The sequence below is a fragment of the Schistocerca gregaria genome, chromosome 4 (genome assembly GCF_023897955.1).
Source record: "Schistocerca gregaria isolate iqSchGreg1 chromosome 4, iqSchGreg1.2, whole genome shotgun sequence".
Classification (NCBI taxonomy): Eukaryota; Metazoa; Arthropoda; class Insecta; order Orthoptera; family Acrididae; genus Schistocerca; species Schistocerca gregaria.
Genome location: NC_064923.1, coordinates 501132479 through 501144123, shown reverse-complemented (window position 1 = coordinate 501144123; position 11645 = coordinate 501132479). Strand labels below are relative to the sequence as shown.

The 11645-nt window shown below is 44.1% G+C and overlaps 1 non-coding gene across 1 annotated transcript; it reads left to right on the top strand.

Annotated features, from left to right (window-relative positions):
- Positions 1-8687: 8687 nt before the first annotated feature.
- On the top strand, positions 8688-8759 carry Trnae-cuc (transfer RNA glutamic acid (anticodon CUC)). The gene has a single exon. It is a non-coding gene; the product is annotated as a tRNA-Glu (tRNA).
- Positions 8760-11645: the final 2886 nt, after the last annotated feature.

Here is an 11645-nt window from a genome sequence, read left to right as displayed (position 1 = left end):
CCAAGAGCGCACTAAAGCCTTGCGCGCACTCCCACCTGCTGATAAGCGGGGAGTCGCTAAGTTTATTGGTATGGCAAATTACTTCAGGAGGTTCGTTCCGAAGTTTGCGGCCTTAGCTGCCCCTTTGAGTCATCTTCGTAAAAAAGGAGCTAAATTTACTTAGGGTACCACCCAGCAGGCGGCCTTCGAACAGATCAAATCCGCCGTCGCTAATCCGCCAGTGCTTGGGATGCCTGATTTTGATAAGCCTTTTATACTTCAGGCGTCCTCATCGAGTGCGGGTGTGTCAGCCGTCTTACTACAAGAATGGCCAGGTCAGCGGCAACCTTTGGCCTATGCCTCGCGCCGTTTGAATGATGCCGAGGCAAAATACTCAGTTTACGAACGTGAGGCCTTGGCGGTCCTATTTGCATTAGAAAAATTCCGGTTTTACCTTGAGCACAAACCTTTTCTACTGAAAACGGATAACCAAGCCTTAAGTTGGGTTTTGGCTAGGCTACGCAAGACCGATCGAATCGCCCGTTGGGCGGTGAGAATTTCAGCCTTTAAATTTAGGGTTAAGCATATCAGTGGTCCTGAGAAAGTGGTGGCTCATGCTCTCAGCCGTATGTTTGACCCACCATCTGATGGTTCGGAGGAGCAGCATCAGGGTTCACTTTTGGTTTTGAAGGAGGTACCTCAGTTGTTTAGTAATCTTGAAGAAAACCAGGAACAGGATGAGGAATTGGGTCCCATCAAGCAGCGGATTAGGTCAGGTGAGGTTTTTGGAAATTACAGCTTGAGGAAAGTTATCCCATGTAAATCAGCGAGCCGAGAGCGCCACCCTCGAATTTGCCTGCCACGAACATTCATCCAGCCAATATTTCACTATTTTCATTACACTTCGGTGGGAGGTCACTTAGGAACATACAAAACGACTCACAAAATTAAGCAGTATGTGACTTGGCCTCATCTGGAGCGCGACATTAAGAAGTTAGTAGCCGGTTGTCATCTGTGTCGGGCCGCGAAACCTAGTAATGCCCTACAGCAAGGTCTGTTGTCTTCGTAACGTGAAAATTATCCAATGGATCGTCTTAATATCGATTATGTGGGCCCATTGCAACGTCGCAATAGAGGAAATATGTATATTTTGGCGGTAATTGATGCCTTTCCTCGCTTTACGTTGCTTATTCCCAGTAGAAGTAGAACTACCAACGTAACTACACTCCTGGAAATTGAAATAAGAACACCGTGAATTCATTGTCCCAGGAAGGGGAAACTTTATTGACACATTCCTGCGGTCAGATACATCACATGATCACACTGACAGAACCACAGGCACATAGACACAGGCAACAGAGCATGCACAATGTCGGCACTAGTACAGTGTATATCCACCTTTCGCAGCAATGCAGGCTGCTATTCTCCCATGGAGACGATCGTAGAGATGCTGGATGTAGTCCTGTGGAACGGCTTGCCATGCCATTTCCACCTGGCGCCTCAGTTGGACCAGCGTTCGTGCTGGACGTGCAGACCGCGTGAGACGACTCTTCATCCAGTCCCAAACATGCTCAATGGGGGACAGATCCGGAGATCTTGCTGGCCAGAGTAGTTCACTTACACCTTCTAGAGCACGTTGGGTGGCACGGGATACATGCGGACGTGCATTGTCCTGTTGGAACAGCAAGTTCCCTTGCCGGTCTAGGAATGGTAGAACGATGGGTTCGATGACGGTTTGGATGTACCGTGCACTATTCAGTGTACCCTCGACGATCACCAGAGGTGTACGGCCAGTGTAGGAGATCGCTCCCCACACCATGATGCCGGGTGTTGGCCCTGTGTGCCTTGGTCGTATGCAGTCCTGATTGTGGCGCTCACCTGCACGGCGCCAAACAAGCATACGACCGTCATTGGCACCAAGGCAGAAGCTACTCTCATCGCTGAAGACGACACGTCTCCATTCGTCCCTCCATTCACGCCTGTCGCGACACCACTGGAGGCGGGCTGCACGATGTTGGGGCGTGAGCGGAAGGCGGCCTAACGGTGTGCGGGACCGTAGCCCAGCTTCATGGAGACGGTTGCGAATGGTCCTCGCCGATACCCCAGGAGCAACAGTGTCCCTAATTTGCTGGGAAGTGGCGGTGCGGTCCCCTACGGCACTGCGTAGGATCCTACGGTCTTGGCATGCATCCGTGCGTCGCTGCGGTCCGGTCCCAGGTCGACGGGCACGTGCACCTTCCGCCGACCACTGGCGACAACATCGATGTACTGTGGAGACCTCACGCCCCACGTGTTGAGCAATTCGGCGGTGCGTCCACCCGGCCTCCCGCATGCCCACTATAAGCCCTCGCTCAAAGTCCGTCAACTGCACATACGGTTCACGTCCACGCTGTCGCGGCGTGCTACCAGTGTTAAAGACTGCGATGGAGCTCCGTATGCCACGGCAAACTGGCTGACACTGACGGCGGCGGTGCACAAATGCTGCGCAGCTAGCGCCATTCGACGGCCAACACCGCGGTTCCTGGTGTGTCCGCTGTGCCGTGAGTGTGATCATTGCTTGTACAGCCTTCTCGCAGTGTCCGGAGCAAGTATGGTGGGTCTGACACACCGGTGTCAATGTGTTCTTTTTTCAATTTCCAGGAGTGTATTTCTCACCTTACTAACATCTTTTCGATCTTTGGGCCTCTTAAGAGCTTGGTTAGTGATAATGCCCTTGCTTGTGTGTCAGATAAGTTTTCTGGAATGGTATGAAGCACATAAACAGAACACCGTATTACCCTCAGGGGTTCTTTGCTGAGCGTGTGAATCGTAACCTAAAATCAGCTTTAAAAATTTACCATCAAGTTAAACCGAGTAAGTGGGATACTAACTTGCCCTTTATTAATTTTGCGTTTAACACTGCGCTCCATGAGGCATTGAAGACTACTCCGGCCTCTCTCTTATTGGCCTATTCTATCAATTCTCCTTTGTCTAACTTATGTCGCATCCAAGACTTACTTCCTGAGCGGGTATCCCTGGGGTTAATCAGAAGGAACTGGAATCGGGCTCGTCACAATATACCGGCTGCCCATGGTCGTCAAGCCGTGCGGTACAACCGTAATAGGCGTCCTTATCAGGGAAAATCGGGGGATCAAGTCTATGTTAAGAACGTTCAGGGTCGAGGAAGGATGGGGAGCCGAGTAGGGAAGTTCACACCCAGCTTTGTAGGTCCATGGATGGTGCTCCGTGTGTTGGGGCCGGTTAACCTTTTAGCCAGACATGATCAGACCGATAGGGAATATCGAGTCCATTTGAGCCAGGTGGAGTCTCTGAGTTCGGGCGCTTGTTGTAGTTTGAGGGGAGGAGGTTGAGCCGTGGTAAAAATGACTGTTTTGAAGAGCGTGCCGCAGCGCGTAGTGTGAAGCAGTTTCTGGCGGTGGCGGCGCTGTGGCAATCGCAGCTTTGGTGGCTCCTTCTGGTGGGAAAGGGGAAAGTTTGCCTGTTCACGTGCATTTAAGGGGCGCTATGAGCTCGCCAGTAGGGCAGTCTCTCGTCCCCAGCTTGCTAGTCTGTCTCTCGTCCGCATTTGTTAGGCAGTTAGTGTCTGTCTGTCGTTCGGAGTGTTAGTATGTCTGTCGTTCGGATCAACCTTTAAAGCCGGCAAAATAAGAGTATTTCCACTCCTCCCGTCATGACAGGGTGTTGTGTGCTGTCCTTAGGTTAGTTAGGTTTAAGTAGTTCTAAGCTCTAGGTGACTGATGACCATAGATGTCAAGTCCCATAGTGCTCAGAGCCATTTTTTTTTTCCACTCCGCCAGTAAGAGAACTCAACGAGTGATCGCACGGTCGGGGCTTAGTTCCTGCACCTGAGTCTGCACATTAGGCCACCAGTCTGCTCGAGTTTGCTCAGGCAATGGTCATTGGCGGTTGGATCGATCGGTTGGTCGGTCGCGTACTGAGACACAAGATGACTTGTCCGTCTTGAGCGTCGGTGCATGTGAGGTCGCCACGTGAGTGCAGTGGGCCGCGGCGTATAGCAAGGGGTAGTGACTACGAGGTCGACACGAGAGCAACAGGCATCAACCCACGACATCCGTCTGGCCGGCTCGTGCTGCGATGCCGTGAGACGGGAGATCGGCGTGCCTTCTTGCGTCCGCTGAAGCGGCTGGCAGCGGACGGTTCGGAAGAGCGATTTCGGGGTGCTGCGCTAGGTCTTATCGAAAACTCACAGTTTATTAGAAGTTAAGTGATTGGTGATATGTTGTTTGATTTACTCTTGTTCAATTCTACTTGTTTTCTTGCTGAGATCGCCAGCCGTTTTGCGTTGGGGTCGTCCTACCATTTTTCTCCGTTTGCTCTCCCGCGGGAGGTGGTTGTTTATACATTGGGTGGTCCGTTTTTCCCTTGTGAGGTAGGAGCAGGTTAGAGCAACCTGCGGTTCGGGATGTTCGGTAATCTCCCTATCTATCTACCGTACGTTAGTAGTTGCCTCTGTCATGTTTGGCGGATTTGGTGTGTTAACGAATTTATTGTTTGGAGTGTAACAGCCTAATACCTGAAACATGTTTTGATCTTTGGAAACTTTGATATTATTGCCTATGATCTTGAGAGGTGGTATCTGTGTACTGTAGAACATCTTTGGTATTGTTTGGCCAAACATGTAGAATTTTATATAAGATTGCATTTCATGGGATTTTATTTAAATGATCATTTTAGTATATAAAGTTGCCACCCTTTCACCTTTAGACTTTTCTTAGAAGTTAACAATGTTGCACCTTCGGTGGGAAGGTTAATATTATAATTGTTAGTCTTTTGTACCATTTTCAACCCTCCTATGGGAGAGTGCATAGTTTGTGTGCTTGTGCAAATTGTTAAAACTTTTAGTTTAAAGTTATCTGGTGTGTTGCAGATTTGCACCAGTTTAGTCTTTCAGAGGCTGTTGTGAGCAGTCGTAACTACGGCAGTGTCAAAAGAAAGCGGCAAGGTTCTCTGCCCGAAAGCTCAAACAGTCAAAACTTATTTCTTTCTGCCTCTGAAGAAATTGTACCTTTGATATTTAGAGGGTGATTTCTGATTATAAATTTAAATCTTTTTCTTTTAAAAAATGCTTTTAGGCACTATTAAAGTGAATAAAATCCCCGTTTGTTAAAAGTAATTTGGTTATGATTTCATCAGTTACTCCCTGACAACTACTCCATGCTTAAATAGTGTAATTAAAATGTGTTAATGTTATTGATGAATCGCTAGTAAATAAATAAATTCTTAACAATATTCTTTGAAAATAATTTACGGTTCATGACTGACAAGTAATGGCTCCGGCCATGAAAACTGACAGTGGCAGGAGGGTGGTATGCTGACCACATGCCTCTCCGCATCTGTATCCTTTGATACCTCTCTGCTGAGTATGACATGGCGATCGGCTGGCACCGTTGGACCTTCCGAGGCCTGTTGAGGCACAGAGCTTTAATGGTATAAGCAGTGAAGCACGTGCAATCAGTACGTGATTCATATAACAAGAAACCATATTTATGAGCTTCTTTATAATTGAGCACAAAATTGATCATCTTTGACCATCAAATGCGAGATCTAAATATTGCATAAACTTAACTCTATGACAGGCTGAAGATACATATTTATACTGTCTCTGCTGAACATATAGAGATTTGCAGACTTTGATGTATGTTAATGATTTGATAATACCCCGTTATTCCGTAGATTCGGCGAGGAAACATGTGGAACACACTGAGGAGAGCAGGGGACAGGATGATATGATAAGACATCAAGGAGTGAGATGGAGAGGGTTAAAACTGCAGCGAAGACATAATTTGGGATATATATATATATATACATATATATATAAAGATAATAATTGAGGACAATGGGTGTAAGTGCTGCTCTGAGATAAAGAGGGCACAAGAGAAGAATAAGTGGTGGTCTGCATGAATTTCTGTCAGAAAACTGGAGAGAGAGAAAAAAAAAGTGCTGTTAGAAAACAAACTGGAGACATAACCGAGCATGTATGTCAGGTATGGCAGCGAAGAGTGATGTGTGCATTACTGATGTCAACAGTAAGTAATGGGTGGTTACAATTAACCAACAGCTAGTTACGGAGATCCATTCTGGGTTGTAATTATGGTACAGCAGCGAAACGTGGTAAATACGCTAATGCCTTAATGGTGAACAGTTTTATGCTAAAAAAAAAATTGGTGCACATCTGCTGCTGTGAATGCAAGAAAGGCGTATAGAAATGTTTCCAAGTGTACTGGATTATTAACGGGATATGAGCAGCAAAGGTTATACAAATGAGAAACACAATTTTGATGATATTATGAACTGCCGCTTACACAGTCTGTTCAAAATGAGCGCCAGAGATACTGTGTAGCACTAGTTTTGCACCTGGGTGCCAAAACTGGAACTAAATTTTGTGCAGGGTAGATCGGTTTCACGCTAAGGGACTCCAGAAAGCCCTATTTTTCCAATGTTAAAATACTGCTTATAAATTACATGTTTTCTCAGAAAGTGTTTGAGCTAGGAAGTTTAAATTTTTACAGCTTATTTATTGAAGTATTAACTACAACTTAACACAGATATTTTTAAAACTTTTAGATCAATTGTTAGAGATTAATTTTTTCCAATGTAAAGAAACTTCACTACTTTTTTGTGCCGTTTTTGTTTATAAATTCAAAAATATGCAGGTTTTTGGAAAAAGGCTGTTTCAAGTTGCGCGCAAGGGACTGTGTAACATTTCCTGAAAATCTGAATAAAACTTTTGGGAACGAGGGGACAAAATGTTTAGTGCTTTCCAGGTCCGTAGAATCGATTATTGTCATCTTCTGCAAACTTTTCCTCTAGTTTCCTCTTTGTCCTCCTGTTACTCTTATTTGGATTTCTGAATTATTTACAACCCTGTCAGCAGCCCGATGACGTTTTTTGTCTAAAGCAATCATCGGTCGTACCATGTTGAAACCTATCTTTATTCCCATATTTCGAAATACTTTGCACCTTACAACACTGCCATCATTGAAAGTAGCAACAGCACCACACACGTCGAAGTGAAATGTTTCTGTTCCAACAAACATAGTCTTGGGGATTCTTGACCATACAACACTATTTACACTTTCATTCGGGTTTTCAGTCTTTCCATAAACACACTTTTCCAGCAGATCAGGTGCTGACAAGTCTCTGAAAACAGGTTTTATCATCTCCATTACCGCAACAGGCAGACTATGTTTATGAGTGTACACTACACGAGTTAGCAATCATTGGTTGTACACACCAACTGTTTTCTCCTTTGGGACGCAAGTAATGAAGTAGACTTTCATCGATTGAAAAGTATGAAAAAAGGGCCCAAACAGCCTTCTTCATTTCATCGACAAACTGTGCGTTTTACCTAATAATCATTCCCTAATAGTTCTGTATTTTATCAGTTACACTGTCTGTTACCTTCTCATCCAACCCTTTACGATCACCGAGTTTTTGTTTCCTGTACGAAGCTTTCACTCGCCGAAGTCTTGATCCCATTCGCTTTTGTACGTGACCAGAACACTCAAATTTTTGTTCGACAACGTCATCACCATAGGACTTCAATTCCTGAATATATTTGAAACTTTTGGAACCACAGGCACCAAGGTAATTCACATATCGTTCTTTATCACACGATAGAGAACGTAGACATATACTAGACACACCAACCACTTTCATTCCTTCACTACTCCCACTACAGTTAGCCGGGCAATTATTTTCATGTGTAACTTTACTTTGTGGGCACCTACAACATTTAGACATTACTGCTACATCTAAAAATTTGCCTGTATACATACTGGCGGCAGATACTACACTATGAAAAATTGTGTTCCCCGTTTATACCAGGTAGCATGCTGCAGTCAAGTCTGTATTAGCACTGTTTTATGTTACTGTCTCTTCCACAGCTTTCTTCATAGATTCTATGCAGACATATTCTACTGTGGACTCTACAAATGTATTATAGTTCGTAAATTTGGTTGAGGAATTTTGAAGATTCATCAAGCCACAGAAAACTGCATCTGCAATAGCACCTTTACTAATTGTACCAAGGCATAAACAAATCTCATGCTGTGTTCATTAAATTTGCTACCATTTTCTTCATTTTGAGTTACTGTAACTCTGTTCCAAAAGGTGGTCATGTACGAGGAACATTCACCACACTTCAGTTCCATTTCACTGGCAAGTCCTACTTAATTTTTTATACAGTGTTCCAGACCGACTTCACTACACTGAATACGTCTTAAATAGTTTGCAAAAATTCCGTTGAGAAGTGACATATCGAATATTTCAGTCACATCCTGTTCCCCAAAAACCTTTCATACCTTTCACTAACTGAGCGAAGCTTCCTCTGCGAAGTACTTTCTTTCTCACTTTCTCTGCAGTGGGCAGGTGAACTAGCAAGGTTATGTTCATATACCTGGTTATCGTCTTTATTGTTTACGGTAATAACGCCTTCCTTTGGCTTTCCAAAGTTTCTCTTTTTCTTAAAAGCCTTCAGAGGACTTCTAGTCACTTTTTACCCACGATTATCCTTCAATTCAACAGACACTTCAATAAACAGAATTCACTACGAGTATTTTCAGGACTACAAAAGAGTAAATGAACATGAAACACCTATCACAGGTTAGCCATGACACTTATTTTATGTCACTAATTTTCTCTCACATCACCAAAATGCACGTGATGAGGATGTAGACTCATTGTTGTCCGGTGTGGTCTAGTGGCTACGATACCTGGCTCTCACCCAGGAGGCCTGGGTTCGATTCCCAGTACCGGAAATTCACCATTTGCTGACACGTTCCACATAATTAAGAAAGTGTCGTATTCATGATCTGTGGAACAAGTGCTAATCTAATCTAATATAATCTGTGTATAACATTTGACAGCAGTTTAACAGCGCCATGCAGAACGTATTTTAAAAATAGTTATAGTTAAAAAATGGTTCAAATGGCTGTGAGCACTATGGGACTTAACATCTTAGGTCATCAGTCCCCTAGAACTTAGAACTACTTAAACCTAACTAACCTAAGGACATCACACACATCCATGCCCGAGGCAGTATTCGAACCTCCGACCGTAGGTGTCTAGCGGTTCCACACTGTAGCGCCTAGAACCGCTCGGCCACCCCGGCCGACATGGTTACAGTCTTCTGAAATAAATAAATTACATACCAATTAAAAGGGGAAAGTCTTTAGATTTTTAAAATGCAAAAAAGTAAAGAGCTGAACATTTCATAATTTTGAACGTTCCCAGAGCCTGTTAACGCATCAGAATATCTGCCATACGATAGTTACGACAAGCACTAGACCTCTGAGTATTCCCACTTTAATTATCATCATCCAGTGTAACAAGTCTGTTTTTAAACGCAATAAACAACAAGTGCTGTCCGTATCTTCACTGTTGAGGAAGTTCAGTTACAGAGTTAAAGAGGGTTAACAAATCAAAGGAAATGTTGTTCCTTTGTTAGGAGCCACCGGCGGCCATGGGTCCCTTATATGAAAATATTCATACCTATCCCACGACAACCTCCGAAATGTCGGTGTAGTATGTATTAGCCAGGTGTAAGGTACGTTAGAACTCATAACCTGCTAGAATGTTAGCTCCCAGAGGGCAGAACTAGTGGCCGCGCAGAGGACAGTGGAGCTGAAGCTATTGCAGAAAGCGCACTGGGCCGGGGCGTTGCGGCAGGCGTCACGACCTGCGGCTGCTGCGGCTGCGGCTGCGGCTGCGTTGGTGGCGGAGCGCGAGGCGTGGGCCCGCCGGAGCTCCCTCAGGGGCGGCTATTGCAGCGCCGCCGTCATTACGATACACCACACCCCACCTGCCTTACTGCTTGTCACTTGCCACCACATTCACGTTTATATGAAACACATTTTGTGGAAGACGAACACGGTATAAGGACTAAATCGCACTCGCTGTGTTGTTTACGCGCAAGGCCGGTGTCGATTTTCCTGGCCTGATCGAATACAGATTTTTCGAGCGTGAGCTGCTTTTGACAAAAGTGTATGTAAGTCGGCTGTCCCGATTTCGTTACCGCGATGAAGGTGAGTTTACGAATACTTTCGCAAAATTCTTGTCTTCAAAATTTACCTGGCGGATTTCATCTATGCGATGAAGATGAAGTCATGAAACTTTCTCTTATAATTTTCAATAAAGAGAGAGTACACACCCCCTCACACTGGAGGATAGTATAACGAGTCAAATACTTTCAAAGAGCTTTATTTTGAGGCCATTATCGTTTTCGGCTTATCATGCCTGTCAGCATATAGGGGGACTCGGGGCGGAATGGGATACTTTAATGTTTAACGATGTGTATAAAATAAGGAAACACTTCTTAAATGTATAAAAAAAAAGCACCTTGTAGTGTAACCTAATGTACCTTATTTTAAAATCACTTAAAACAATACATTTTGCATTTTTCACAATTTTGCAAAGAAAGTCTTTCATATTTCCCGTTCCGCTCCACCCACGGGGCAGAGTGGGATAAGGTTACTTTTTGTTAAATTATTGCATAAACGTTGAATTTGAATTACGAATATCGTATTAAACTATAAGAAAATGATGTATGAAAGGCAATTCAGACTAAAGAATGTGTGATTTAAACAATTAAAAAGTCATTCTTCAAAATAAGAAAATATTTTAATGTCATTCTGAATAATGTACAACTCTTAATAACCACCAAACCACTACTAGCCCTTTCGACAGTTGTCACAAATCAGTATTTCCTCTTCATCTTCACTGTCTATGCCAGCACATGAATTGTGTGCCCACTTGAAACACCTGTGGCATGCGAAGCAGCCCTCATTACAAACGGAGTAGAAGTCCCCGCAGTAGTGACACTCAGAATCCTCTCTCTCTGATTCTCTCTTCTCCATCATCTTCATCCTTTTATTTTTCTTAAGGTCTTTGATGTCCTCTGTTTTGGTTTTTTTATGTAAAGTTTCATATTTTTGCCTTAAGTTGCATTGCACCTGACGTCTCTGTCCTGACATTGTTCATATTTGTGCACCCTCCTCCTTTCTGTAGGCCTACTTTACGTGCGACAGCATTCTGCAGTTCCTTTTCTGTAGGCCTACTTTACGTGCGACAGCATTCTGCAGTTCCTTCTTATAAGGAGAATCTGTTAATACGACGGTTTTTCCTTTACTTCTAGTAGTCCGTTGAGTATTTTGACAGATTAGTGGGATTGGCATGACAGCCTCGGGCGATATATGGAAAGCTAAGTTGTTCTGCGAACGTAGCTTGTTGGGAGAGTCTGGCATCCATGAAAATCCAGGCTGGGTTTGCTTCCTACTTGCATCAAAATATTACAGTATCCCATTCTGCCCCGTCCGCCTCAAGAGCACTTTTGAGATTAACAACTTTTATGGACTGTAACAACTGACGTATTTAAACGCATTAAATAACAAATACCATGCACTTTAAGGGAATGTATCATTTTAGAGTATACAATTAACAATTAACAGCTTACCTGGCGTTGAAATTCACCAAACGTTAGAACAACGCAAGCGGTAACTTGACAGACAACAATTCACTTAGATCTCCCACTTCAAAGTAAATTAAAATGGCTGCCCTGACTTCCCTTCCATTCGGAGAATGGTTATATGCCCATACAACAGGTTGCAGTACTGTCCAGTCTAGGAAAGAGCAATTTCCCATCGTGC